The following is a 27,637-nucleotide window of genomic DNA, read 5'->3' on the forward strand; positions in this document are numbered from 1 at the left end:
GTAGTAAAAGTCGTTTTTGATAAATAAATTCAGGAAAATTTGTAAAAGTAGTTATAAAAAAATTTAAGTGAAACTAAAAAAGTTTTAGTATACATTTTTTTGTGTCAGTAGTAGAAGATTGTACCAGTCAGACTGAATCCATAATTTTAAAATATTAAAATCAGTAGTAAAACTCGTTTTTGATAAATAAAGTCTAGCGTTTAAAAAATTTGAAATCAGTAGTATAAAAACATTTAAGTCAGACAAGGGGTTTTTTACTTTAAATTTCTGTAAATCAGTTGTAGAAGGCGGTTCCAGTCAGCCTAGATTTATATTTCCAAATGTGTAAAGTAGTAAAAAAAGAATTCGATTTCTGTAAATAATTTCCAACTCCTGTGAAATTGAGAATCAGTAGTATAAAAAATTTAAATCAGACAGGAAGACTTCTAGTCTAAAGTACTTTAAAAGCAGTAGTAGAAGACGATTTTAGTCAGGCTAAATTTGTATTTTTCAATTTTAAATCTTGTTTTAAAAAAATGTGATTATCGTTTTTCATAAATAATTTCCAGTATTAATGAGAAGAATCAATTTATTAAAGCAATTAAATATTAAAAAAGATTCTGAAAATACAATTTTATTTAGACGAAGCATTAGAGTTATTAAAATGATATACATTTTTTATATTTAACTACTCCGAGTGTTAATTCAAACATTCTCTTCTTGACAGCTACTTATAACAAAACACAATTTTTTTAAATACCTTTTTTTAATATACATTTCTGCTCTATTTTTCTCTTGCATTTATTTTTATATTCTTTATTTCATGTCTCCGCCTGCATTTTATTTTTATTTCTGTTTTTTTTTTATTTTTACTCATCTATATATTGGATTAATTTTTATTCTTCAATAATTTTCTTTATCCCCATTTAATATGAATATTCTTCTTTCATTTGTCGCATTTATTAGTAAATGAAGAGATATATTTATTAGTATTTATGAATAATTAAATATTTATTGTATTAATAAAAGTTCAATTTTATTTAGTATTTAATTATACCCATTTCTGGAAGTTTTATTCTTCTTTTGTTTTTAATTCTTATTTTACGTTGTCTTTTGTGTAATTTTTCTTTTAGTGTTCTTATAATAAGATTCAAAAAAATTAATTTTGCTAAAATAAATTATATGGTTAATAAAATTTTTAGAGAGATTTCTTTGTTTTAAATTAATTAATCGAATATTTTTATTTTTACTCATCCATTTATTGGATTTTTTTTATTCGTCAATTTATTTTTGTATTCCCTTTGAATATTATTTTCTTTTCATTCATCGCTTGTGATGAAGAGTTGCTTGTAATGAAGAGAAATATTTATAAATGAATGAATAATTAATAAATTAATTGTTAATTAATTTATTAATAATAATTAAATTAATACGTAATTAGGACGTATAATCAGCATTAAGTATATAAACATAATTATTAGTTATTAATTTTTGAATTAAATTCTATTAATAAATATCAAATTTTATTAACATCATAATAAAAATTATTTTTCAAAAATAGAAAATATGAAAGAAAAAGAGCTTTTCTATTTCTTTTAAATAAAATAATTGAAATTCTCTTTCAGTTTCACTGTAAAAGAGTAAAAAAAAACGTTAATATGTAGAGTTTCTGGAAATATTCTTTTTTTCTTCTATAAATTCATGCATTTTGAGAAAAATTCTAAAGATTTATGTTTTTTTTTCTTCTTTTTTTGAGTGGGAAATTTCTTTTTTTATTTTTGAAGTAAAACACAGAAGCATAAAATTTAAAAGTTTAGCAAGAAAATTTGCACATTGCATAAATCTCGTTTTATCTTCATCCTTTTTACTCTTCAGTCTGCTTTGTAAAATCCTATTTTTCCACAGTCACATTTTTTCCCAACCCTATTTTCTTTAGTCTCCCTTTCATTCTCTAGATATTTTTCAGCTTAACCCTAGTCTCTTCATCTCATTTTATATATCCAAGATCGTTAAAGTCTGTTTTACTGTCACAGTGTTAATTAATTTATTTATTCTCTATCTCCCTCTCTAGATATTTATTTATTTATTCCTTTATGAATAAATAAATAAATAAATTTAGGGAGATTGTAATAAATCGAAAATGACTTTTTTTGGAAAATACTAACTTTTTATTTTATATTTATATTTTTATCACTGAAATATTAATAATATTATTATATTATTGACATTTCAGTATTATTTAGTAATTTATATTAATTAAAAACAATATTGTCAAACTAAATTATTAATTTTATAATTACAAATAATTTCACATAATTTCAAATTGAAAACAAAATCAAGTTTTTTAAAATAAAAAAGTTGATCTGAATAAAATATCTTCTACTACTGATTGGGATAATTTTTGAAAAAAATAAAAAAAAAACTTTTGCCAGCTGAAGAGCTACTATACTGATTGTAAAATTGTAGAAGTGAGAAAATATTTCGTCTGACTAAAACAACTGTGTTACTACTGAAGATAGGATTTAAACTAAAAATGTTTTTGTCTGACACTAAAATGTCTTTTACTACTGACGCAATAAAATAAAAAAAGTTGGCAAATACATGGAGTAAACTGTATAAAATAAAATGGAGAGTAAATTAAAAAAAAAGAATGAAAAATAGATTTAAAAATAAAATTTAAAGTAAAATTAAAAAAATAGGACCAAGGATAAAATTAAAAATAAAATTGAAAAAATAGAATTGAAAATAAAATTGAAAAAATAGAATTAAATATAAAATTAAAAATAAAATTGAAAAAAATAGAATTAAGTATAAAATTAAAAATAAAATTGGAAAAATAGAATTAAAAAATGAAATGAGAAGTAAAACTAAGAATAAAATAAAGAGTAAAATTAAGAATTAAATTAAAAACTCTAACTGGATTTTTTCTTTTACTTTAATATTAAATCTTTAGTACATTTTGTACGAAAGAGTATTTTAAATTTTTTATGTTCATTTATTATGTACATAAATAAATAAATAAATAAATAGGTAAAAGTAAAATAGAAAACAAAATAAGAAATTAAATTCGAAATAAAATAGAGAAATAAATTAAGAGAATAAAGGAAGAAAATAACGAAAGTAAAGTAGAAAAATAAAATAAAATTCAGTTAACCCTCAGGGGCTTTGCCGTATGTACTTTAAATAAATAAATAAATAAAAAGAAAAGAATAAAATAAAAATTTAAAGTAGAAAAATAAAATAAAATTTAATAAAACCTCGGGGTCCTCGCTTTATGTATTTTAAATAAATAAATAAGTAAATAACAATTAAATAAATAAGTAAATAAATAAGAAAGTAATAAGTAAATAAATAAGTAAATAAAATGAGTAAACAAATAAGTAAATAAATAAGTGAATAAATAAGTGAATAAATAAGTAAATAAATAATTAATAAATAATTAATAAATAAAAATAAAAGAATAAAATAAAAAATACGTCCGAAAGAAACTTTGTCTCACTGAACATGTACTTTTCTACTGACATTAAAATTTCAAGATTATAAAATATTGCCTGACTGTGACTTGCTTTTACTACTGATTAAATTATTATAAAAGCTAATAACTTAGCTAAGACCCTTTGTCTGACTAAATCGGTCTCTTACTACTTCCAAAAATTACTTTTTTTCAAGCAAATAGTAAGAAAAAAAAAAGAATTTTTTCCAAGGGAATTTCTTAAAAAGAATACATTTTGCAGAATATTTGTAAATAAGATTCGTTTTATCCCCCGTCAAACAGAGCCAAGACTGATTGATAGCATTTTTAATCCTCTCAAGTTTTAAGTTTTATCGAGTTTGTATATGAAAAAAACAAAAATAATGTGATTGCGAAAAGTTTCAAGATGATCGATTTTTATGCAGTGCAGCTTGATAATATATAAAGTAGAGATATATATCTACTATAGAGACGTATATAGAGTATAGTGGTGATATCATCTGAAGGATCGTCTTTTTTTTCTTCTTTGTAACAACACTTTAGAGGGACGTCACTCAAGCGACCTTTAGTAAACTTTGTGAAACATTCTGCTAACATGTGACAGTTTGATACTTATTTATTCTCTCTCTCTCTCTCTCTCTCTCTCTCTCTCTCTCTCTCTCTCTCTCTCTTTCTTAACAGTCCTGTCGAGAAGGGTAACTTGGGTCACTGGCCATAGAGTGAGGATAAGATGCGAACGTCGGAGAAGGAAAAGCGACCGCTTCCTCATCAACTGCAGGAAACGGAGAAACTATAAATCACGAACTTACAGTAGGGCCACGTAAATTAGTTTCACACTGCTAGACGAAAGGCCAAAGATAGGTAGAAAGAGAGAGAGAAAGTGCAAAGCCCTTGTTTTCCCCACTGAGGGCAAAAAAATAAACTGACGGGTCCGATTTTCCGAACGAATATCACAAACCTTCGGGAACATTGGTAAATATACAAAAGGGGAAAAAAAAATAAACGTCAATCCCACGTGTTGCCAATAACATAATATATACCTAATCTCTTTACCACTTTACACGATTCACGCCAAAATCTGACGTTATTGAACTTGTAAATCACAAAATTCGCTCCCAATAACTGACTTGGAAAACTAATTGAAAATTTTTTTCATTTATTCTCTTTTAGTTTTTTTCTTTTTCACCGTTTTTGCGATTTTTTTTTCATTTTGCTCTTTTTTTGAACCATTTATTTCCTTGGGAATTAGGAGAATAATATTGACTATAGCCGGGGAGAGAATGAGTTTCTACATTTTCCGAAGATTAATGATCCTCTGTAAACTACATTTCCTATATATAGTACCAAGAGGTTAAATATTATAACCGCGCCTCCTGGTAACATTTCAAAGTCAAATTTACATTTCTAATTCGCCCGTTACATTCGCAGTGGAAGGAAAATATATAGTGGAAAAAAGAATTTAAAGAAAACAATTTTTCTTTTCTTGTTTCAATTTCTTTTGTGAGGGTGGTATTTTTTTAAATTTTTAATAAAATTATTCATTGGGTTTTTGATGATTAATATAATTTGAAATATATATGAATATATTATAAATAATGTATTATTAATATTATATTTATATTAAAATATATTAATCATCAAAAAAACCCAATTAAATTCACTAATAAGTTAAGAATATTTGAACAAGACGATAATAGTATCAGTAGTAAAAATTCAATTTGGTCAGACAATTCACTTTTTAGACTTAAAATTATTGGTATCAGTAGTGAAAATTGGATTTAATCACAAAAATTTTTTTTAACACCTGAAAATATTGGTCAGAGCAGTAAATATATGTTTTAGCCAAGAAGAAGGTTAAATAATTCTAAATAATTCATTATACCAATAGTAAAAATTCGTTTTCGTCGGACAATTTACTTTTTACACTTAAAAATATTGGTATCAGTAGTAAATATTGAATTTGGTCAGACAATTTACCTTTTTATTTAAAAATATTGGTATTAGTAGTGAAAATTCGTTTTGGTCAGACAATTTACCTTTTTCACTTAAAAATATTGGTATCAGTAGTAGAAATATTTTTCAGTCAGAGAAAAGCGTGAGAAGTTCTGAAAAATTTATTATCAGTAGTAAAAATACGTTACGATCAGACAATTCATTTTTTACACTTAACAATATTGGTATCAGTAGTAAAAATTCGATTTGGTCAGACAATTTTCGTTTTTCACTTAAAAATATTGAAATTAGTAGTAAAAATACGTTACGGTCAGACAATTCACTTTTTACACTTAAAAATATTGATATCAGTAGTAAAAATTCGTTTTGGTCAGACAATTTACTTTTTACACATAAACATATTAGTGTCAGAACAAAAATTAGTTTTGGACTGACAATTCATATTTTGAATATAAAAATATTTGTATAAGTAGTTAAAATTCGTTTTGGTCAGACTAGTTACATTTTACACTTAAAAATATTGGCATCAGTAGTAAAAATTTGATTTGGTCAGACAATTTACCTTGTTTCCAAAAAAATATTGTTATCGGTTGTTAAAATTTGTTTTAGTCAGACAATGTACCTTAGTCACCCACAAATAATGGTACCAGTAGTAAAAAATCGATTTGGTTATAAAATTTTCGTTTTTCACTTGAAAATATTGAAATTAGTAGTTAAAATTCGTTTTGGTCAGACTGATGACTTTTAGACTTAAAAATATTTGTATTAGTAGTAAAAATATGTTTTAGTCAGACGAAATCGGAAGTAATTGTAAACAATTCATTACCAGTAGTCAAAATTCGTTTTTGTCAGACGGTTTACTTTTTACACTCAATAATATTAGTATGAGTAGTAAAAATTTGTTTTGGTCAGACGGTTTATTTTTTATTCTCCAAAATATTAGTTTCAGTAGTAAAAATTTAATTTGGTCAAACAATTTACTTTGTAAACTTAAAAATATTGGTATCAGTAGTAAAAAATCGATATGGTCAGACAATTTACCTTTTTCACTTAAAAATATTGATATCAGTAGTTAAAATTCGTGTTGGTCAGACTGATCACTTTTAGACTTAAAAACATTTGTATTAGTAGTGAAAATATATTTTAGTCAGACGAAAATAGTAACTGGAACATTTGACTGTCTTTCCAAATTTTTGTTACACAGTGTTTCTATGGATATCAAATTGAGACAAAAAATATATCGATACATTTTTCGTTTTAATTTGTCATCCCTTTAAAAACTATGTAATTAAGAAAGGAAAAAAAAGGGTAATAAATTTACTTTCACCAGAAAGCCAAACGATTTTATTCCCATCGTGAAATGAAAGAAAATATTGTTTTTCTGGCAGTTTTATTGAAATGTTGATTTTACCTTTTTGAGATGGAGATAGAGAGAAGAAGAGAGAAAGAGAGTGTGAGAGAGAGAATTGCATATTTCAAAAGTCATTCTATTGGAGATATTCAAAAGAGGTTAGTTGACAATAATGGAATAGAGAAAAGTCGTATATAAATAAAAAGAAGGAGAAAATCTCAAGAAAGTGTGTATACACATGAAAAGAACTTATGATCTATGAATTGTAAAGTGCCGCTGTTTATATTCAGTACCCACAGCACATTGGTCTTGTATTTCAAGTACAATACTTGAGGAGGATAAAAAAACGGAAAGAATGACAGAAAAAGAAGAGAAAGACAGAAAAAAGAAAGAAAAAAGAAAGAAAACCAAAAAAAGGAAAAAAAAAGAAAAAAAAAGAAAATATGCAAAAAGAACTCTGGGGTGAAAAGAAATTATATATGTAACACGAAGGAATGCAAAATCAGTAACCATAGGGACTTTCAGAAAGCGTCTCATGTCCATAAATTCTGTTGGTGGTCTTTCACACAACGAAAGGAATTTTCCCCAAGGAAAATAATGTTAGGTCGAGTGAAAAACAACTTGACGCTTGATGATGTTATAACAGAGTTGCGTGAAAAGCTTTCAAGTACTTTTTTCCACTTTTTTCCACTTTTTTTTCTTTAATAAAGTATATTTTTTCATTAAATTTTTCTCACCGAACTGCTCTTATTTTCATTGTTTTTATACCACACCAGGTTGAAAAAGTCATATTACGTATAGAGATATATTAATTAAACGAAGAGCATATTTTTTTTAAAGTTTAATATCGAATAAAAATATTTTTAAAAATACAAAAAAAAAACAAGATCTCATTTTTGAAGAGAATGTAAAAACAATAAAATAAAGGATAATTTGTCAGAAATCATTTTAATAACTACATATTTTTTTTTCAAACAAATATAATCAATGTGCACTATATGAAAAATTAATACGAACGACATTCGAAAAATGTATTCATTTTTTTCAAATTAATTTCTATATAAATGAATTTTATTCGGGAAATAAAATTTTTTCATTTTGTTTAATTATTTGCATAACAATATTTAAAAGAGAATGTGGAAAAAATGATGAAATACTATTGAAAATGTTTAAAAGAAAAGTTTATTAAAAATGTAAAAATAATTGAAAATAAAATATATCAAAATGTTTCTCGTTCAATATATGGTATAAAACATCAGTGATGATAGATTGAAGTCTACAGAATGAAATTGCTGATTACGATTTTCGACAATTCTGATTAAAGCAGTTAATAAAGTTACGTCTACATAATTACTTCGTTAAATTTTCGAAAATTGTACTGCAATTTTGCCCCATAGTGCGATCAGATAAAATTTTAATCTCGTATAATTAGGCAAAAATATGTGTTGCACATAAGTGGATATTTAAAAATGTCAAAACCATATTTCTTTCTCATTAAATATGTTCATTTATTTTTTTAAATTTCGCTTTAACGACTTTTTCCACTTTTTAATTTATTTATGTCTTTCATTTGATTTTTATTTATTGTATTTTAATAATTATTCATTAAATTTTTAGGGTTGCCAAAAAAAAGTACTTTTTACACTTAAAAATAATGGTTTAATTCGTAAACATGTTTTAGTTTGAGAAAAACGTGAGAAATTGTGGAAAATTCATTAAAAGTAGCATAAAAATGTTTTAATTAATTTCTTAGACATAAAAATATGGTCTGAGTAGTAAGAATATCTTTTAGTCAAACAAAAGCGGAAAAAATTCTACATAATTTGTTACCAGTAGTAAAAGTTCGTTTTGGTCAGACAATTAAATTTTTATACTCAAAAATATTGGTATCAGTAGTAAAAATTCGTTTTGGTCGGACAATTTACTTTTTACACCTAAAGATATTCATTTCAGTAGTAAAACTTCGTTTTGGTCAGGCAATTTACTTTTTACACTCAAAAATATTTGTATAACTTGTAAAAATTTGTTTTGGTCAAGAAAAATATTTTTTGCGCTTAAAACAATGGTCTCAGTAGTAAAAATTCGATTTGGTCAGACAAATTAACATTTTCTTTTAAAAATATTGGTGTCAGTGGTAAAAGTTAGTTTTGGTCAGACAATTTGCTTTCAACACATTAAAGTATTGACTTCAGTAGTAAAACTTCGTTTTGGTCACACAAATCGTGAGAAATTCTAAAAGTAAAAATAAAAAACATTTAAATAAAAAATTAGGAAAATAAAAAACATAATAAAATAATAATAAAAATTACGTAAATTAAATAAGATAAGAACAAAGAAGAAAAGAATTAGAAAAATGTTTGGAAGAAAGAAAAAAAAATTTTTTTTCCGAGCATATGTGAAAATCATATAGAGAGATAGAAAATATAATTACAAAATGATGAATATTCTTGTGGAAAATGTACACACTAAAAAGTAACTATTTAGCAATTTATTTTTCCTCGTTGAATGTCTTTTGAAGCTTCATCAAATTGTATACGAGTATTCGCAAAACGTGAACGGTTATCGGAAACGCGTTAGTAGAATCCGAAGAGTATGATCGGATTCAACCAACGGTGACGAATAGAGGGAAATAAAAATTCGAAACGGAATACAAAACTTCCCATCAATCCACTACTACGTTTTTTGAATATTTATCGGTTTTATCGTTTAAATCAACCAAAAAGAAGGTAAAAAAAATACTAACACTCTCACATCACGGAGAATATTGCTATATATACGTTACATTGTATACATATAATGTAATAATTCCCAGTCAGTTCCAAAAATCAAATTGAAGAAAAAATAATATTTTCATGGAAAATATAAAAAAAATTTGAAAAAAATAGACACTGGATGTAGATTTTTTTTTGTTTTTTTTTTTTTAATAAAAAATTGTTTTGAAGAGAAAGCTAACCAAAAGCTGCTGTATACAAGTAATTAAGAATTTATTTGTAACGAAAATAACTTTGCGTGCCTGAAATATATTTTTTCTATACTGATACTGAATAAAAACAATTTAAGATATTTAATTTAATTTTAAGATATTTAAAACATCTAATTTTACGATTTTACATCTTAAAGATCAAGCAAAATAATTTTATTAGAATTTTCCACGTTTTTGTCTAACTAAAGTATATTTTTAATACTGATACCAATATTTTTAAATCCAAAAAGTAAATTGTCTGACCAAAACGAATTTTTACTACTGATACCAATGTCTTTAAGTTTAACAAGTAAATTGTCGGACCAAATTGAATTTTTACTACTGACACAAATATTTTTAAGTAAAAAATATGAATTGTCTGACCAAAACGCAGTTTTTCTAGTGAAGTAAATATTTTTAGTTGTAAAAAGTAAACTGTCTGACTAAAGCGAGATTTACTACTGATACCAAGTATTTTAAGGAAAAATGGTAATTTGTCTGCTCAAACCGAATTTTTACTACTGACAAGCATAATGTTAAGTGTAAAAAGTGGAGTGTTTGCCTAAAAAAGATTTTTACTACTGATACCAATATTTTTAAATGTAAAAAGTAAAGAGTCTGACCACAACGAAGTTTTACTACTGGTTATGAATTATTTAGAATCATTCCCGCTTTTGTCTGAATAAAACAAATAAATATATGGCATAATTTTTATACTGCTTGTATTGAATTTTCTAGAATTTTACACAATTTTGTCTGACTAAACCCCATTTCCACTACTGATGCATAAAAAGATTTTATAAACAAGACACGATTCGTCTGACTAAAGTGGTTTTGTTCTACTTAAGAAATTTTAAGAAGCATAAAGGACGACTATATGCCAAGCATCTTTTGAAATATTGTCTTTTATTTAATATCAGCAGTAAAAGTTTATTTAAGTTTTACAAAATGTTTTTTTATTCAGTAACAGCAGTAAAAATATTTTTAGTCAGACACATTATTTTTTAATCAGTATCAAGTAGTAAAAATATTTTTAGTCAGACAATTTGTTTTTTATTCAGAATTAATAGTAATTATATGTTTTAGTCTAAGAAAATCGGTTTGTATTTGTCAATTTGGCATAAATAGTATAAATATATTTTAGTGAAACAAAACAATTTTATTTTTGATATTTTCAAAAAAAAAAGACTGACAGGCATAATCAAACAAGAACCTAGTTTTTTTAAATCGTAATTCAAAGTAGTAGAAATTAATTTCAGTCAGACAAAACTTGTTAAATTCGAAAAATTTTCGTACAAGTAGTATGATGACGTTCACGTCAGACTTTTTCGATTAAAGGAAGAATTCTACAGACAGACAAATCAAAAATCCAATTTCGTCTTAGTTTATAAATTCTTTTTCATGTCCTCTTTTCGCAGTTTTTTTTAACTTAATATTAAGTTTTCGTTATTTTATTTATTTAAAAAAATATAATTTATATTTCATTATAAAATTTATATAATTTTGTGTTATTTAGTTTTCTTTCTGCATGAGGTTAAAAAAACATTCGAAGCAGTAGAGAGTAACGTATAAAAATATGGAAAAATAAAATTCACATCGATGGAGAGACTACAAAATTATATGATTGTCGACAAATCGGGATTTATGACATTTCTCATCTTTTTTTATCGTCGATATTTCTTTTTTTTTTTTTTTTGAAAAACTATTTTAAATAACGTCGTAAATTATAATCGGGAAAAACACATTTTCCAAATATGTAGGAAATGATGTATATATACATGAAGAGAGACACGTTCTCGACGCAATATGTTAGGATTAAGATTAAATGTTTCCCTTGGGGTACTCGGTTATAATATATCGTTGCCGAAGAATAATTGGTGTTACCCCTTGTATATAATTTTTTCGGTTATCGGCGTCGACTTCTTCTCCTCGGATGACGCCTGAGAGTGTAATAAACTTTTATATATCTACTGAAATTTCTTCTCTTTTACTTTTGGAAACTTCCCAGAGCGCCGGATGTCTCATAATACTCCACAAAGGCAGTGAATGAAAGTAAAACGATAAAAGTTCCTCGCTAGACAGCATATAAAATATAGAAAATATAGAAAATATAGAATATATATAGTCATACAATAAGAGAGAAAGAAAGAAAGAGAAAGAAACTAAGAGAGAAAGAAAGAGTGAGAGAATATTTATATATACAATGAAGAAAGGAGTTTCCGATCGTAAACGATTCTTTATAATCTCAAGAAAAATAATAATAATAAATTTTTTTTTCTTCGCCCCAGATTAATAAACCGCAGAAATAACTGACGAGACGTATTAAATGTTCAACGAGAATAAATCTCAGAAAACGGTTTCAACTCGAGACACGTAAAAGGCGAAACTCGGAGAAGAAATTTGCTGTCACAAGTAGTAAAGTAATTTGAAAAATCACCCGTCGTATTTCTTGAGAATTTCCTCTGACGGAAGCTAAGAAGATTTTTTTGCGGAAGAAAAGCTATATATATAAACAATATCAAAGAAAATCGTAGGAGACAATCTATAATTGAACACAGAGTACAGGAAAAATGTCCTCTTTCTTCTCTTTCATTTCTTATTTCATTCTCTTTTCCCCTTTTTTCCATATATTTCAAAATCCATAAAAAAAATGTAATTTTTTTTAATATTATTTTGTTTGTTTTTATGCATAGAAAGAAAATTTCGTTACAATTTTTATTTTGGCATTAGAGTATAGATTTTATATGATAATAAACAAAAATCAATAATATATTGTGAATTTCATGCTTCGAAACTAAGAGATGAGAAATCTTGATTAAATCGGTTGACATAAATAAATTAAATTATACGTTTCGCCTTCGCTTGACACTTGTCAATATTAGTCGAGATTTTGCTTTAGATGCGATTTTCATTATCAACTGTCACTGTTGTGCATGTAATGTATTTTAAAATAGGATTAAACTTTTTTTATTCTACTTATTTTTCATTTATTAATTACTAATTTTATGAAATAATGAAAAGATTGTAGAAAAGTATTATTGTTTTGTTGATTAATACTACTGATACCAAAATTTTTAAGGGGAAAATTGTAAATTGTCTGACCAAATCAAATTTTTACTACTGATACCAATATTTTTAAGTTCAAAATATGAATCGTCTGACCAAAACGCAGTTTTTCTACTGAAATCAATGTTTTTAGGTGTATACCTAATTTTTACTACTGATACCAATATTTTTCAGTTCAATAAATAAATTTTGACTGACCAAAACGAATTTTTATTACTGATAGCAATATTTTTAAGTGTAAAAAGTGAATTGTCTGACTAAAATGAATTTTTACTACTTCTACCAATATTTTTAAGTTCAAAATATGAATTGTCTGCGACCAAAACGTAGTTTTTCTACTGAAGTCAATATTTTTAGGTGTATAAAGTACATTGTCTAACTTAAAAGAGATTTTTCTACTGATACCAACACTAGAAAAAAGTTGATGTGATTTTTGTTGCATGTTAAATTAACCAATGTTAAACGACATAGAATGTGGCGCCACCTATGACGGTTAAATTTGTTGCGTGTTATTTTAACACCAAATTCGGTGGTAAAATAACACTTTTTATTTTCTGTGAAGTCTTTTAAGGGAAAATGGAAATTTGTCTGACTAAAACAAGATTTTACTACTGATACTAATATTTTTAAGGGAAAAAGGTAAATTGTCTGACCAAACCGAATTTTTTCTACTGATACTAATATTTTTAAGTTTAACAAGTAATTTGCCTGACCAAAACGAATTTTTATTGCTGATAGCAATATTTTTAAGTGTAAAAAGTAAATTGTCTGACTAAAACAAATTTTTACTACTGATACCAATATTTTCAAGTGTAAAAAAGAGATTGTTTAACTAAAAAGAATTTTTACTGCTAATACAAATATTTTTTTAATTATAAAAGCAAAATTGTCAGAATTTTTATTTTTGATACAAATATTTTGAAGTGAAAAAGATAAACAAATTCATCAAAACGTAGTACAAGATTTTTATCAGTCAAAACGGAGTATTATTTAGATCTGAAAATCTCGTTATCAAAAGTAAAAATCCAGTTTAGCCAGACAAAAAAAAACTGTTTAATTTTAAAAAATGTAATCAAATTTGCACAAAGTCGCTTGATTATATTTTTAAATCCTCATAATATGTTTTTTTTACAAAATACTAATATCAGTAGTATGAATATGTTTTAGTCAGCCATGAAAAAAATGCACGGAAACTGTTATACCTTTAAACTTATTAAAATATTTCGAAACGAATTTCGAAACGAAATTCTCATAAAAACTTTAATACGAAGAGTACAGCAGCTTTTTTTTAAACTTCTTTTTTCCCCTGTAATGAGATTATAAAAAAATTATCTTTCCATGAAGAGAATTTAATTAGTAGAATATAATAGTAAAATGTGTATATAGAGAATTTTGATAGGGGGAATTTTTTTCTTTTTTTTTCCTTTTTTTTTTGAAATGTTGTATAAATAAACTTTTTGGAATTATTTTAATTTAAAGAGCCTTTAAAGCTCACGTGAAGTGTCACCGATGTATATAGGAATATTCAACAAAGTTCCGTCGGTTTGTTTAAAATGTAAAATTATTCTTGAGAAAGTACAATCCTCATTTTGATAAAATGCCAGTGTGCTCCTAGAATTTCAATTGAAACTCCTGTTCTTCCAATGGTTTTAAGGTTGTTGAAAGTAAAGAAGCTTAATTTAAATGTCAAAGCCAATTTCATCGTGCAGAAGAATCTCTATAATACAATTTGCTCATTTTCTGTTATTTGATTGGCTACTTTGACGAAATCTCTATTATTCAATTATCATGTTGTTTATTTTCAAGTGAAATTGCATATATCTAAAATTTATACATTTGATTTAAATTTTTTTTTCTTTCAATTTTACCATCTTAAAGCACTATCCCCTAATTGGAAATGGAATATTTTTAAACAATTAATCAAATTTTTTAATTTCCTTGTAAATTATATTTTATTTTCAATTTTTTTTTTTATTTTTCCATATTTTTGTTTATTTTTTGTTGTTTTATTCTTTAGTTTTTTAAAATTTCATTTATGTTTTGTTTACATTTATTTATTTTTATTTACCTTTTATTATTTGCGGAACACGAAGTTTTACTTTTGGAAAATTTACGCCTGCAACTTTCCTTCCCTTCAACTTTGTTAATTAAAGCTTTGGGAGTTTAGTTCCAGATAATAGAATCTGAATGTGAAAAAAAGTTATAATTACAAAAAATATTCTCAGAGACTCGGAGGATAATTATCTAGGTGTAAATAGAAAATTGAATGTTTATCTCAATATATAAATATACTTTGTAAAATATTTATATTTCAACAAAGTGTTTATGAATTTTAAAAAATTTGTTAACAAAAAGATAATTTTTTAATCTAATGATTGTATATTTTTTTTCTATTAATTGTATTTTTTTTTTAATTTAGAAAGTTTATTTTAGTCGGAAAATTTTAAATAATGTTTATTTTATAATTTATTTTTAAGGTACAGTTATAAACGAGAAAATGTAATTAGTAGTATGAGAAGTTTTTTGTCGGACAGGAAATTTTTTGCTTAGAATGCCAAGTACTTAATGACAGACATAGTAAGACATGATGCCTTGGATTCTTTTTCTACTCTGTCTAAGTAGAACAAGATCCTTTAAGTCAGACAAAGGGATTTTTTCCATTCATGAAATTCAGTAGTAAACGTACATTTTAGTCGGACAAAGTAGTTTCAACGACTAGAAAAAGTGTGGCTAGTAGTATAAGAACTTCTGAGGCAGACAAAAGAATTTTAACTAGTTTTAAGAGTGAAATAAAACTGTCTGACTTAAAAGTATTTTTACTACTTGTATTAATATTTTATGTGGAAAAAATTACAATGTCTGGTGAAAACAAATTCTTACTACTGATACTAATAATTTTGAGGGAAAAAAATAAAATCTCTGACAAAAACAATTTTTTACTACTCATACCAATAGTTTCAAGGGTAAAATAGTATATTGTGCAACAAGTACAGAAAGAAGCTGTTTTCCGACGAGTGCAAAGTTTGCTGTCCCGAGCGAAGCGAGGGCAGCAATTTGCACGAAGTTGGAAAATCTTCTTTCGTACGTGTTGCACACAGTACTTTGTGCAACACCTTTTGGTTTTGATAAAAAAAGCTGTTTGGAAACGCTAGTTGACGCCAACATACGTACTGTTTAGCAGGGTTTGGAACGTATGTTACCGCACGTAATATTCGTGGTTTTTTACGCGTATATTACTGTAAAAAACAGGTATTCTACAAATAGAAAACAAATACCTATGTACATCACCAAAAAAACCCAAAAGTTTAAGAACTTTGCCGCACTAGTGCAGCAAAGTAAGCACTTTGCCGCACTAGTGCAGCAAAATAAGCACTTTGCCGCACTAGTGCAGCAAAGTAAGCTCTTTGCCGCACTAGTGCAGCAAAGTACTGTTTTGCGCCTACTTTACAGGCATGCAAAGTATTACTTTCCTTACAGGTGTTGCACAAAATAAATTGTCTGACCAAATTAAAATTTTACTACTGATACGAACACATCGAAGAATAAAAATAAAATGTCTGACCAAATCGAATTTTTACTACTGATATATAAAAAATCGTGAATTCTTGATAATTTAATTTTAATGAATTAATATTTATAAGTAGTACAAGAGCTTTTATGTCAGACAGTAATTTTTTAGTTGAAATTCCAAGTAGATGATGGCAAACATAATCTGACTTAAAAATTCTGTCTAAGTAGTACAAAATCCCTTTAGTGAGACAAAGGGATTTTCTCAACTCTTGAGATTCAGTAGCAAAATATGTTTTAGTCAGACAGTAATACTCGACACAAGTAGTGAAATACAGTTATAGTCAGACATAACTTAAATTTTTTTATTATTATTATTATTATTTATTTTTCTTTAGTATTTACTAAATATTTATAATTTTCCTATTACATTGTATTGTATACATCTTATTACTGAATAGAAGATTAAGATAATGGAATAAAAGTGAAAACTGGAATGAGGGGAGGGGATTATATTGGTATATAGATATTTTAGCTAAAGTGCACATATAGAGGGCGTAATGCTATGGACAAAGATGGGATGCTGATAATTCAATAAGACGCCAGCGATTAATGAGCATCTAGAATTGATTGCAATTAGGGTCCTATGACACAGCAGCCGCATTCACTTTGTCTCTATTTCACTCCCTTTCATGGTGCATATAACAAGGGCGCAACATACCTCATAGCACATCTGAAAGCGCACATAGGTAGCTTCGGCAAACTGAAGAGTAAAGGGGAAAATTGACTTAGTAATTAACGGATACGCTGATTGAATCTTCTTCAACGAGATTAGCTAATATGTACATGCTCATCAACGTGTAAAGTTTACAAAGTATTTTCTCAATTCAATTAAAAACAAAAAATACCAACACGATTCAAGTTGTTTTCGTCTTATGCTTCATGGCATTGTGCATTTAATAATTTATTAAATCATATTTTTACTATACTAACAACAATATTTTTTTTAATAATAATTTTTTTAATAATTTAACAATGACATAATTAATTTTGATCATAAAAAGTAAATTGTCTGACCAAATCGAATTTTTACTACAGATACCAATATTTTTAAGTTCAAAATATGAATCGTCTGACCAAAACGCAGTTTTTCTACTGAAATCAATGTTTTTAGGTGTATAAAGTAAATTGTCTGACTAAAACGAAATTGTACTACTGACACCAAGTATTTTAAGGGAAAATAATAATTTGTCTAACCAAACCGAATTTTTACTACTGATACCAATGTTTTTCAGTTCAATAAATAAATTTTGACTGACCAAAACGATTTTTTATTACTGATAGCAATATTTTTAAGTGTAAAAAGTGAATTGTCTGACTAAAATGAATTTTTACTACTTCTACCAATATTTTTAAGTTCACAATATGAATTGTCTGACCAAAACGCAGTTTTTCTACTGAAATCAATATTTTTAGGTGTATAAAGTACATTGTCTGACTAAAAAGAGATTTTTCTACTGATACCAAGTCTTTTAAGGGAAAATGGTAATTTGTCTGACTAAAACAAGATTTTACTACTGATACCAATATTTTTAAGCGAAAAAGGTAAATTGTCTGATCAAACCGAATTTTTTCTACTGATACTAATATTTTTGAAAAACTATGACCAAATCAAATTTTTAGTGCTGATACCAATATTTTGAAGGGAAACAAGTAAATTGTCTGACCAAAACGAATTTTAACTACTGATACCAATATTTTTTAGTGAGAAAAGAAAATCGCCTGACCAAAACAAATTTGCACTACTAATGCTAACATTTTTAATTAAAAAGGTAAATTGTCTGACAAAAATGAATTTTTACTACCGATACCAATCTTTTTAAGTTAATAAAGTGAAATTTTTTATTAAAACGAATTTACACTACTGGTACTAAATTATTTATAATTTCTCTCGCTTTTGTCTGACTTAAAAAATACGCCTACTACTGAAAACAATATTTTTGACGTTTAAAATTAATTTTTTATTTAAAACAAATTTTTACTAGTTATACGAATATTTTTAAATGTAAAAAGTAAACCGACTGATCGAATCGAATTTTTACTACTGGTACCAATATTTGTAAGTGAAAAAGGTAAATTGTCTGACCAAATTGAATTTTTACTACTGTTACCATACTATTAATTGGAAAAAATAATTTGCCTGACTAAACAGAGTTTTTTACTACTAATAAACATATATTTAATGTTAAATTGTAAATTGTCTGACCAAAACGCTTTCGTACTACTGACAACAATTATTTTAAGTGAAAAACTAAATTGTCTGACCATAACGGTTTTCTACGACTGATACCAATATTTTTCAGCATACAAACTACATTTTTTGTCCAAAACAAATTTTTGCTAGTTACACGAATATTTTATAGTGGAAAAAGCAAACTGTCTGACCAAATCTATTTTTCACTACTGATACAGAAATTTTTTAGTATAAAAAGTAAATTGTCTTCGGAAACGAATTTTTACTCCTGATAATGAATTTTTTAGAATTTTTCTCGCTATTGTCTGACTAAAACATATTTTTACTACTGCGTCCATATTTTTAAATGTAAAAAATAAATTGTCTGACTGAAACGTATTTGTACTACTAACATTTCTTAATAATAAATAAATAAAATAAATAATCAAAAATATACATATAACAAACATAGAACAATTAAAATATTAGATATAACAATAAAATAATTTATAAAATATAAATACATTTTTATTTTAGTATAAAATATGTACTAAAAAGAATAATTTCAATAAAAAATAATTAAACAAAACAAAAAAATATAAAATAAAATACAAAAATTAGATTGAAAACACTCTGGATTTATTTTTAAAATGAAACAATATAAAATTTATATTAAAATAAAATGCAAAAGAATAATGGAAGAGTCAAGTGTTAAAAGTGTTTTTGTGATGTACATGTTTATTATATTTATGCGTCAAGATGACAATTCACTTTATTACATTGCAAGTTATACTCAGGAAGATTATTTTAACAATTTCATTAAAGATGGCTGTTGAATATTCCACGCCCACTTAAACGCTCAACTTTTTACGTTTTAATTTAATATCACTTTATACTGCTATATACAGTGAGAATAAAAGCAGATTTCTCTTTCATTTGTGAGTAACTTAAAAAGGAGGAAAAATTAGTTAAAGCTACTTCATTTGCTTCACAATTGAAACGAAAGAAATTCCTCGCATTTATACTTCTGTGTTTTTTTGCCTTTAAAAAAAAATTCAAAAGAAATTCCTTTTAATGGCAATTATTAATTGTTATTCGACATTCTATATATGTTTAATGGTTTTTTTTTCTTAATAGTATATTTATTTTATGTGTTATGATAAAAATTGAAGAAAAATCTAATTTTTACGTTGAATTAATATTGATTCAATGTTTAAAAAGTATTTAATTTTTTTTCCTTTTTTTTATACAACTAATTGTCTGACCAAAACAAGTTTTTACTACTGATGCCATTAATTTTTAAGGGTAAAATATAATTTGTCTGACCAAAATTAATTTTTACTACTGATATCATTAGTTTTGATCATAAAAAGTAAATTGTCTGACCAAATCGAATTTTTACTACTGATAGGATTATTTTAAGGGTAAAAAATTTTCTACTGATACAAAGACCCTTAAGTCTAAAAAATAAATCGTAAAATGTAAATTATACTTTTAAATTTCTTTCTATAAATTTTTTCATAAATTTAAATTTTGATATCAGTAGTAAGAATATGCTTTAGTCAGGCAAGCAAAAAATACAAAAAAAATTGTCATGACTCTAAAAGTTATTGAAAATTTTCAAAATGAATTTTGAAACGACATTCTCATAACAAAATCTAATACGAAGAGTACAAGTTTTTTCGAATACAAACGTCCTTTCGATATGACTTTCAAAACATGTTTTACATAAAAAAAAAGTATTTACAAAATTCAATCTCAGATAAAATAAATATTGTCACTGACTTTTCCAATATTGGTAAAATTTCTAAAAGAAGTAGTTTTTTCAACTTCTTACTTTAAACAATTTTTTCATTTTTTTTTTAAATATAGAATAAGATAAATTCAAAAATTTTTTAAATTAAAGAAGTGGAATAGAAAAATTTCTCCTTCTTAAAAAATTAATAGTCTGAAACTTAAAAATACGCACATTTTATTTTATGAATTAGAAATTGTTAGAATTTAAAATTCCAATAGAGGAAGAAAATAGAGAAAAAGAAAATAATGAGAACAATTGAAATCCATATAATACATTTTTTTTTGCACGTTCGCCGACACTTTGAACTTTATGGTGATTTTTTTTTTCTTTACAATTTCAAGATGCAATTTACTATTTCTTTTTCTTCTTTTGATCGATTTTACTGAACCGCGATGAAATGATCGTCAGGTCAGGACTCGAAGCTCAATAATCCCCAAAGGGATAAAGCTAGAAGTTGCTGAGGTTAAGAACGGTGTGAAAAGTGAAGAGTAGTCAGTGAATGGTGGGCCGTGAGGCGGGGGGAGAGAACGAGGGGGGCGATAGGAGGGAAATGAAAGAAAAGGAAAAATGGTGGAATAGTAATTTCAAATGAAAAAGTCAAGAGGACCATATCTCTTTTTCTCCCAATTCATGGATTATCTTAAATAGAAATTTGCAAAGAAAAAAAAAAAGAAACAGAAAAATTTCATCAGGATTAAATGTTCAATTTTTCAATTTTATTTTCTGTGGGAAATATGAGAGGAAATTTTTTCAAGTTCTTATATATTTTAAATTTAAAAATTACTGAGTATAAAAAGTATTTTATTTTTATTTTTTTATTTTATTCATGAAAATAATTTTATTTTATAAGAAAAATAAAAATGAAAATTTTATTAGTTTTTGTATATTTTGGATTTAAAAATTACTGAGTGTAAATAATATTTTTCATGGTACACTTATGTATGCCGAAATAATATTATTGTTATTAATACTATAAATTAGAATTTTTTCATTTTTTATCTGGGGAGAAAAGCTACTATTTTACTCCCTAGTGTTAAAAAGGCTCCTTCTTTGCTTATCGTTAAAAATAGTTGATTTGCTCTCTAAGAGAGGTATTTACTCTCTAGAATAAAAAGGTTTTCTTCCAGAGGATAAAGGTAATTAATTTTACCCTTAGTTTAAAAAAATGTTACTTTATTCCCTAGAGTAAAAAAATCAATTTTACCATCAACTCTAAAGTTACAAATTCTTTGACACTTTCTGACAATATAAATAATTATTAATTTACTTCTGCCATTAAAAATATGTATAAAATGTGTTAATAATAATAATAATAATAATAATAATAATAATAATAATAATAATATTATGTAATATATAAGATGTTATTGTTTTTTGGATTGTAATTGTAATATTGTAATATTATGTAATAACAATAATAGTATTAACAATATTTATAGTAATAATAATAGTAATAACAATAGCAATAGCAAAAATAATAATAATAATAATAGTAAGACTATTATAATAATAATAAAAATAATAATAATAATAATAGTAATAATAATGATAATAATAATAGTAAAGAAGTAGAACGATTGAATGATGCTCGAGAGAAATAAAATAAATTGAAGTATCATTATTTTCACATTCAAGACAAACCCTTTCCTAATAGAAGGTTCATAGGTTCGCGAAAGTTTTACGAAGAAAAAACTTTTTACTTTTGAAGTGGTGCAATGAGATTGGTCAATGGAATCGATATATATGTTACATTGAAAAGAATGGACCTGAAAACCACAAAGTTCTTAATTTAAAATCAATGAAATCGCGCTCACACTTTATATATATGTATATTTGAATGGGAGGGCAATTTGATACAGAAAAAGATTATAAGGTTTCTTTTATTTATATAAATATATAGATATTCACTCTATATAAATTATTTTATGAGAAATTTTTTTTCCTTATTTTCTTCTTCTTCTTCTTCTCTTTTATTATATAAATATACAATTTTCTGCTCGAGTAAATTAATAACCGACTGTATTAAATATCCATTTTATTGGTTATAGACAATATTTGCCCGACAATTTTCTCTGACAATAATAAAACGAAAAGTATATCACTGCGAATAAGAATAAATAGTAAAATTTAGAAGTAATTAAAGTAAATAAAATGAATAAAATAAATAAATAAATTATTTTTAATAAAAATAATTGACATAAAAATTTTTTATAGATAAAAAATAAATCGTCTGACTTAAACAAATTTTTACTACTGTAAATGGATTTTTTTCAGAATTTCTCACGCTATTGTCTGACTAAAACGAATTTTTACTATTGCTACCAGTATTTTTAGGAATAAAAAATTAATTGTCTGATCAAAACGAGTTTTTACTACTGATACCAATATTTTTAAGGGAAAAGTCTGACCAAATCAAATTTTTACTACTGATACCAATATTTTTAAGGGAAACAAGTAAATTATCTGAACAAATCGAGTTTTTACTACTGATACCAACATTTCTAAGTGTAAAAACTAAATTTTTTTATCAAAACGAATTTTTACTACTGATACAAATACTTTTTAGCCTAAAAAGTGAACTATCTGACAAAAAAGGTGTTTAAAACCACTGATAATAATATTTTTTAATTTTAAAAATAAATTTTTACCACTGTGACCATTATATTTAGGGGAGAGTGGGGCAAAATGGGGTAGGCGGGTCAAATGGGGTACCTCTGTTTTTCCATGATAGGAACTTTTAATTTTTTTTTCCTCGACATATATCATTCATGTTGATAAGAAACTGTTATTAATTATGAAGACACTCCAAAGAAAATTTTTTTTTGAAAGTTATACAACTTTTAAGTTTTAAGCAAAAAAAATATGAATTTTTTTCAAAATTAAATTGCTCTCCAAACTTTTTGGGATAATGCATTTAATTTGGCAAGTGTGGGATCTTTTTCAGTACTTATTTTAGAGTGATTTCCAATAGAATAGATTGTTTAATTGTTTACAATAACTTGTAAACATTGCATTTTGTTTTAGTATGCAGTGTGGGGCAGAATGGGGTACCTAAGTGTGGGGCATGCCGGAAGCTACGCCGATTCATTAAAACTATTTAAAAACATTATATTATGCATATTTAAAGGTTTCCTGCAGAAGAATCGATATTTTTGCTTCGAGGCATTTATACTATCGATGATTCATTATCGATATATTGATATTTTGCAATATCCATGTTTTTTTGTTAAATTCTAATAAATATTACTTGTTTTTTCATAATAATAAAGAATCCTACTTTTTGTTTGTATTTATAATCTCTTACAACAAGAATTTAATGAATTTTGAAAAAATACTCAATGTTTTGTATAGTTATTTGATGCCACCCCATTTTGCCCCACGGGTGGGGCAAAATGGGATTTTAGCACTTTCTTAGAAAATACGATATAAGTTCTTTCAAAAATTTTTTTCTTCGCTATTATCATAATTTCCTCAAAGCTAAGTGTACAAAGAAGAATTCTGAAGTTTAGCTGAATCGATTTTTTCTTTTGGTTCTCTGTAAACAGCCAATTTCAAAAAGGTACCCCATTTTGCCCCACTCTCCCCTAAGAGTAAACAACTAATTGTCTGACTAAAACGATTTTTTACCACTGATACCATTAATTTTTAAGCGTAAAATACAATTTGTCTGACCAAAACTAATTTTTACTACTGATGTAATAAGTTTTGATTATAAAAAGTAAATTGGCTGACCAAATCGAATTTTTACTACTGATACCAATATTTCGAAGGGTAAAATGCATATTTGTCTGACCAAAACTAATCTTTACTACTGATAGAATTAGTTTTGATCATAAAAAGTAAATTGTCTGACCAAACTCTTTTTTTACTACTGATAACAATATTTTTAAGAGAAAAAGGTAAATAGTCTGACAAAATCGAATTTTTACTACTGATACCAATTTTTTAAAGGGTAAACAACTAATTGTCTGACCAAAACAAGTTTTTACTACTGATACAAATATTTTTAAGGGAAAAATCCGACCAAATCAAATTTTTACTACTGATACCAATATTTTTAAGGGAAACAAGTAAATTGACAGACCAAATCGAATTTTTACTACTGATACCAATATTTTTAAGGGAAAAAGGTAAATTGTTTGACCAAATGGAATGCTTACTACTGATACCAATATTTTTAATAAAAGTAATAATAAAAATAAATTTAAATTAAAAAAATAATAAATATAGAATACCAGCTTAATTTTTGAGAGTTAAAATCATTTATTATTGTGAAATAAATATTCCCTGAAACACTTATTCTCTTCTTATTTTTGGAGGGGGGAGGGGAAGAAATTACTCGTCTGACTTAAATTTACATACCTTTTTCACTGGTAAATTATTATAATTTGTCATTTACTGTGAAGAGAAGAGGAAAAATTGTAAGAATGTATGCAAGAGAGACAAGTGTGTCTAAGTAGTACAAGACCATTTTAGTCATACGAAGTATTTTCTTAAGTATCCGGGTATCAGTAGTAAAACAATTTTTAGTCAGACAGAAGAATTTTGAATCAGAGAAAATTTCACATCGGTAATAAATCGTTTTTTATTTTTTATTTTGTTTACAAATCTCTTTTTCTTGTACTTTTAAGTAGTAAACAGTAGGTTTAGTCAGACATTTGTCTCACTAGTCTCTAGTTCTTTAATTTGCCAGTAGTAAAAGGTTATCATACTCAGACAATATATTTTGTTTCTATCCAAAAAGTATATTATTTTTCATTTATTAACAATAAATCATTAATTGAATAAATGAATTATTGAAATGTTTCAATATCTTTTTTCTTAGTGCGACCAAAATAAAAAAAAATAACCAAAAATACCAAAATAAAAAATAATAATTGCTTTAATAAACAAATAAAATATAATCATTGCTTCAATAAATAAACAAAATATAATCATTGGTGGAATAATTAAACAAACAAGATATGGTAATTTATCTCTAAAATTGTAAAAAGTTCTTCTTCTGCATAATTACCCAAGAGATAATTAATTTGAATAATAAAAATAATAATAAATTTCCTCTAATTTCAAAAAGAAAAATAATAACAAACTTATCTCAAATTAAATTTTACAAAATGACAAAAATGTACCACGATTAAAATCAAATTGAACTTTTTTGTTTACATTATTTTGTAAGTTTGTACTTATTTGTGAAGAATAAAAAAGAAGCATATATATAGTAATATATATTAGCAAAAGTTGGCTGCTTTTTCTTATTTAGAGTTTTTTTTTTTTTTTTGCTTCTGTTTCAAGGAGGCACGCGAAACTCAAAAGAGAGAGAGAGAGAGAAAGAGAGAGAGAGAGAGAGAGAGGTAGCTTAATGATACTTGGAAACGCTTTTTCTCTCAGCGAAAGTTTGAGGACAGTCATGCGCAGAATTTACACTTGCGGTTAGAAACTTTGTATTAACATCTGCGTAGTTTTCGTAATTACTATATATACAAAGTAGACCTTTAGCTTTCTGAAATTAACAATGAAATATAACTTGAGCTTTTGTTGATTTGCCTTTCAAGTTTCTCCTAATGCAAACAAACATATGTTATAACTAATTATGCGAGAGTGCAGTTGCAACATAGTTGCGCATTTTTTAATTTTTTTAATTTTTTTGCGAAATATAATAATATTACATTAAATATAATTATAAGTACTTTTTTTGTTTATAAATAGCAGAACTGAAAATTTGTTCTCTCTTTAGATTTTCTATTTTAAATAAAAATGAAATAAAAATATAATTATATTAAATAAATTATAATAGTAACAATTATAATGACAATAATAATAAATAATTAATGGTAATAATATGGTAATAATATGGTAATAATATGGTAACAATATGTTAATAATATGGTAATAATTTACAATATGGTAATTAATTGCAAAGACAAACGTCATTTCTTCTCTAATTGTTCAATTATACATATTCTTTATTTGAGTCATAAAAAATTGTATGTACTTTTTTTAATATATATATAAAATGAAATTTTACAGTGAAAACTTTTTTCATAACTTTAGGTTGGAAAGAAAATTACCAAGTAACGTTCCTGTGATATTACCCTCAGTGACGAAAACGTCTGGCTGATAACTTAAAGCGACGTCGTCGACGAAGCACTTTCGGTTCGATAAGGTAATAAAGGAAAAGAATCCTCAATCTTGAAAGATGAAGTTCTCGCTTCTCATATACTGGCAAAAAGTGCACGAGGAGAGATACTTTGCACTGAAAATTCCACTATTTCATAAATCAAATTTAGTCAAATATTTTTCCATTTATTCGACATTTTCTCTTTTCGTGTTCTATTTTTCTTTTTATTTTTTAAATTATCCATAAATAAATTAGTCATTTGTATGTCGATAATTTGAAAATTATTACATATTTGCGCATTGATCTTTTTCTTTCTTTTTTTTTTATTGAACTCGACTTGTATAATTATCACATTTTTTCTGAGGATATCGAATTGAGACAAAAAACGAATCAAAAATGTTGCGAAACAACATTTTTGATTCGTTTTTTGTCTCAATTTGATATCCTTAGAAAAACTATTTGGGCTTTGAACATTATTTCTGTTAAAGTTCATTGTTTTATATTGCATTTTATTATTCTTTTTTTGGTATTTAAAAGTTATTTCTACTACTTTTTTCTACCTCATGATTATTCAATTCGAATCCATATTCAATAATTTAATTCAATATTCAATTAAAATCAATAATAAATAATTTGATTCAATATTCAATAATTCAATTTAATTCAATTGTCAATTTAATTTAATTCAATATTCAATTTAATTTAATTTAATATTTAATTTTAAAAATTATTTCAATTAACTTTGATTGCTTTTTTTATTCAATAATTATTCAATTTGATTCAAAATTCAATTCTATATTTGAATCAATTCGATTTAAAATTCAATTCTACATTCAATTCAATGTTCATTTCAATTCAATTTTATATTCAATTTAATTCAATTCAATTCAATTCAATATTCTATTCGATATTCAATTAAATAATTAAATTCAATATTAAATTCAATTCGATTCAATATTCAATTCAATGTTCATTCTATATTCAATTTTATTCAAATTAATTCAAATTAATTCAAATTAATTGAATTTAATTCAATTCAATATTCAATTCAATTCAATTCAATTTAATATTTAATTTTAAAAATTATTTCAATTAACTTTGATTGCTTTTTTTATTCAATAATTATTCAATTTGATTCAAAATTCAATTCTACATTCAATTTAATACAATATTCTATCCGATATTCAATTAAATAATT

The 27,637-nt window shown here is 25.3% G+C and overlaps 1 protein-coding gene across 3 annotated transcripts in view; it reads left to right on the top strand.

The window, feature by feature from the left end:
* LOC122504751 (voltage-dependent calcium channel gamma-4 subunit-like) overlaps positions 1–27,637 on the top strand; it is a gene marked incomplete at its 3' end in the record, with an annotated part of 49,582 nt that overhangs the window by 8,887 nt on the left and 13,058 nt on the right. For 2 of the 3 annotated variants that reach the window (XM_043615984.1, XM_043615982.1), the window contains 1 exon segment: positions 26,373–26,484. 3 annotated transcript variants of the gene reach the window in all.

This window comes from Leptopilina heterotoma, unplaced genomic scaffold, assembly GCF_015476425.1.
Source record: "Leptopilina heterotoma isolate Lh14 unplaced genomic scaffold, ASM1547642v1 Lhet_313, whole genome shotgun sequence".
Taxonomy (NCBI): Eukaryota; Metazoa; Arthropoda; class Insecta; order Hymenoptera; family Figitidae; genus Leptopilina; species Leptopilina heterotoma.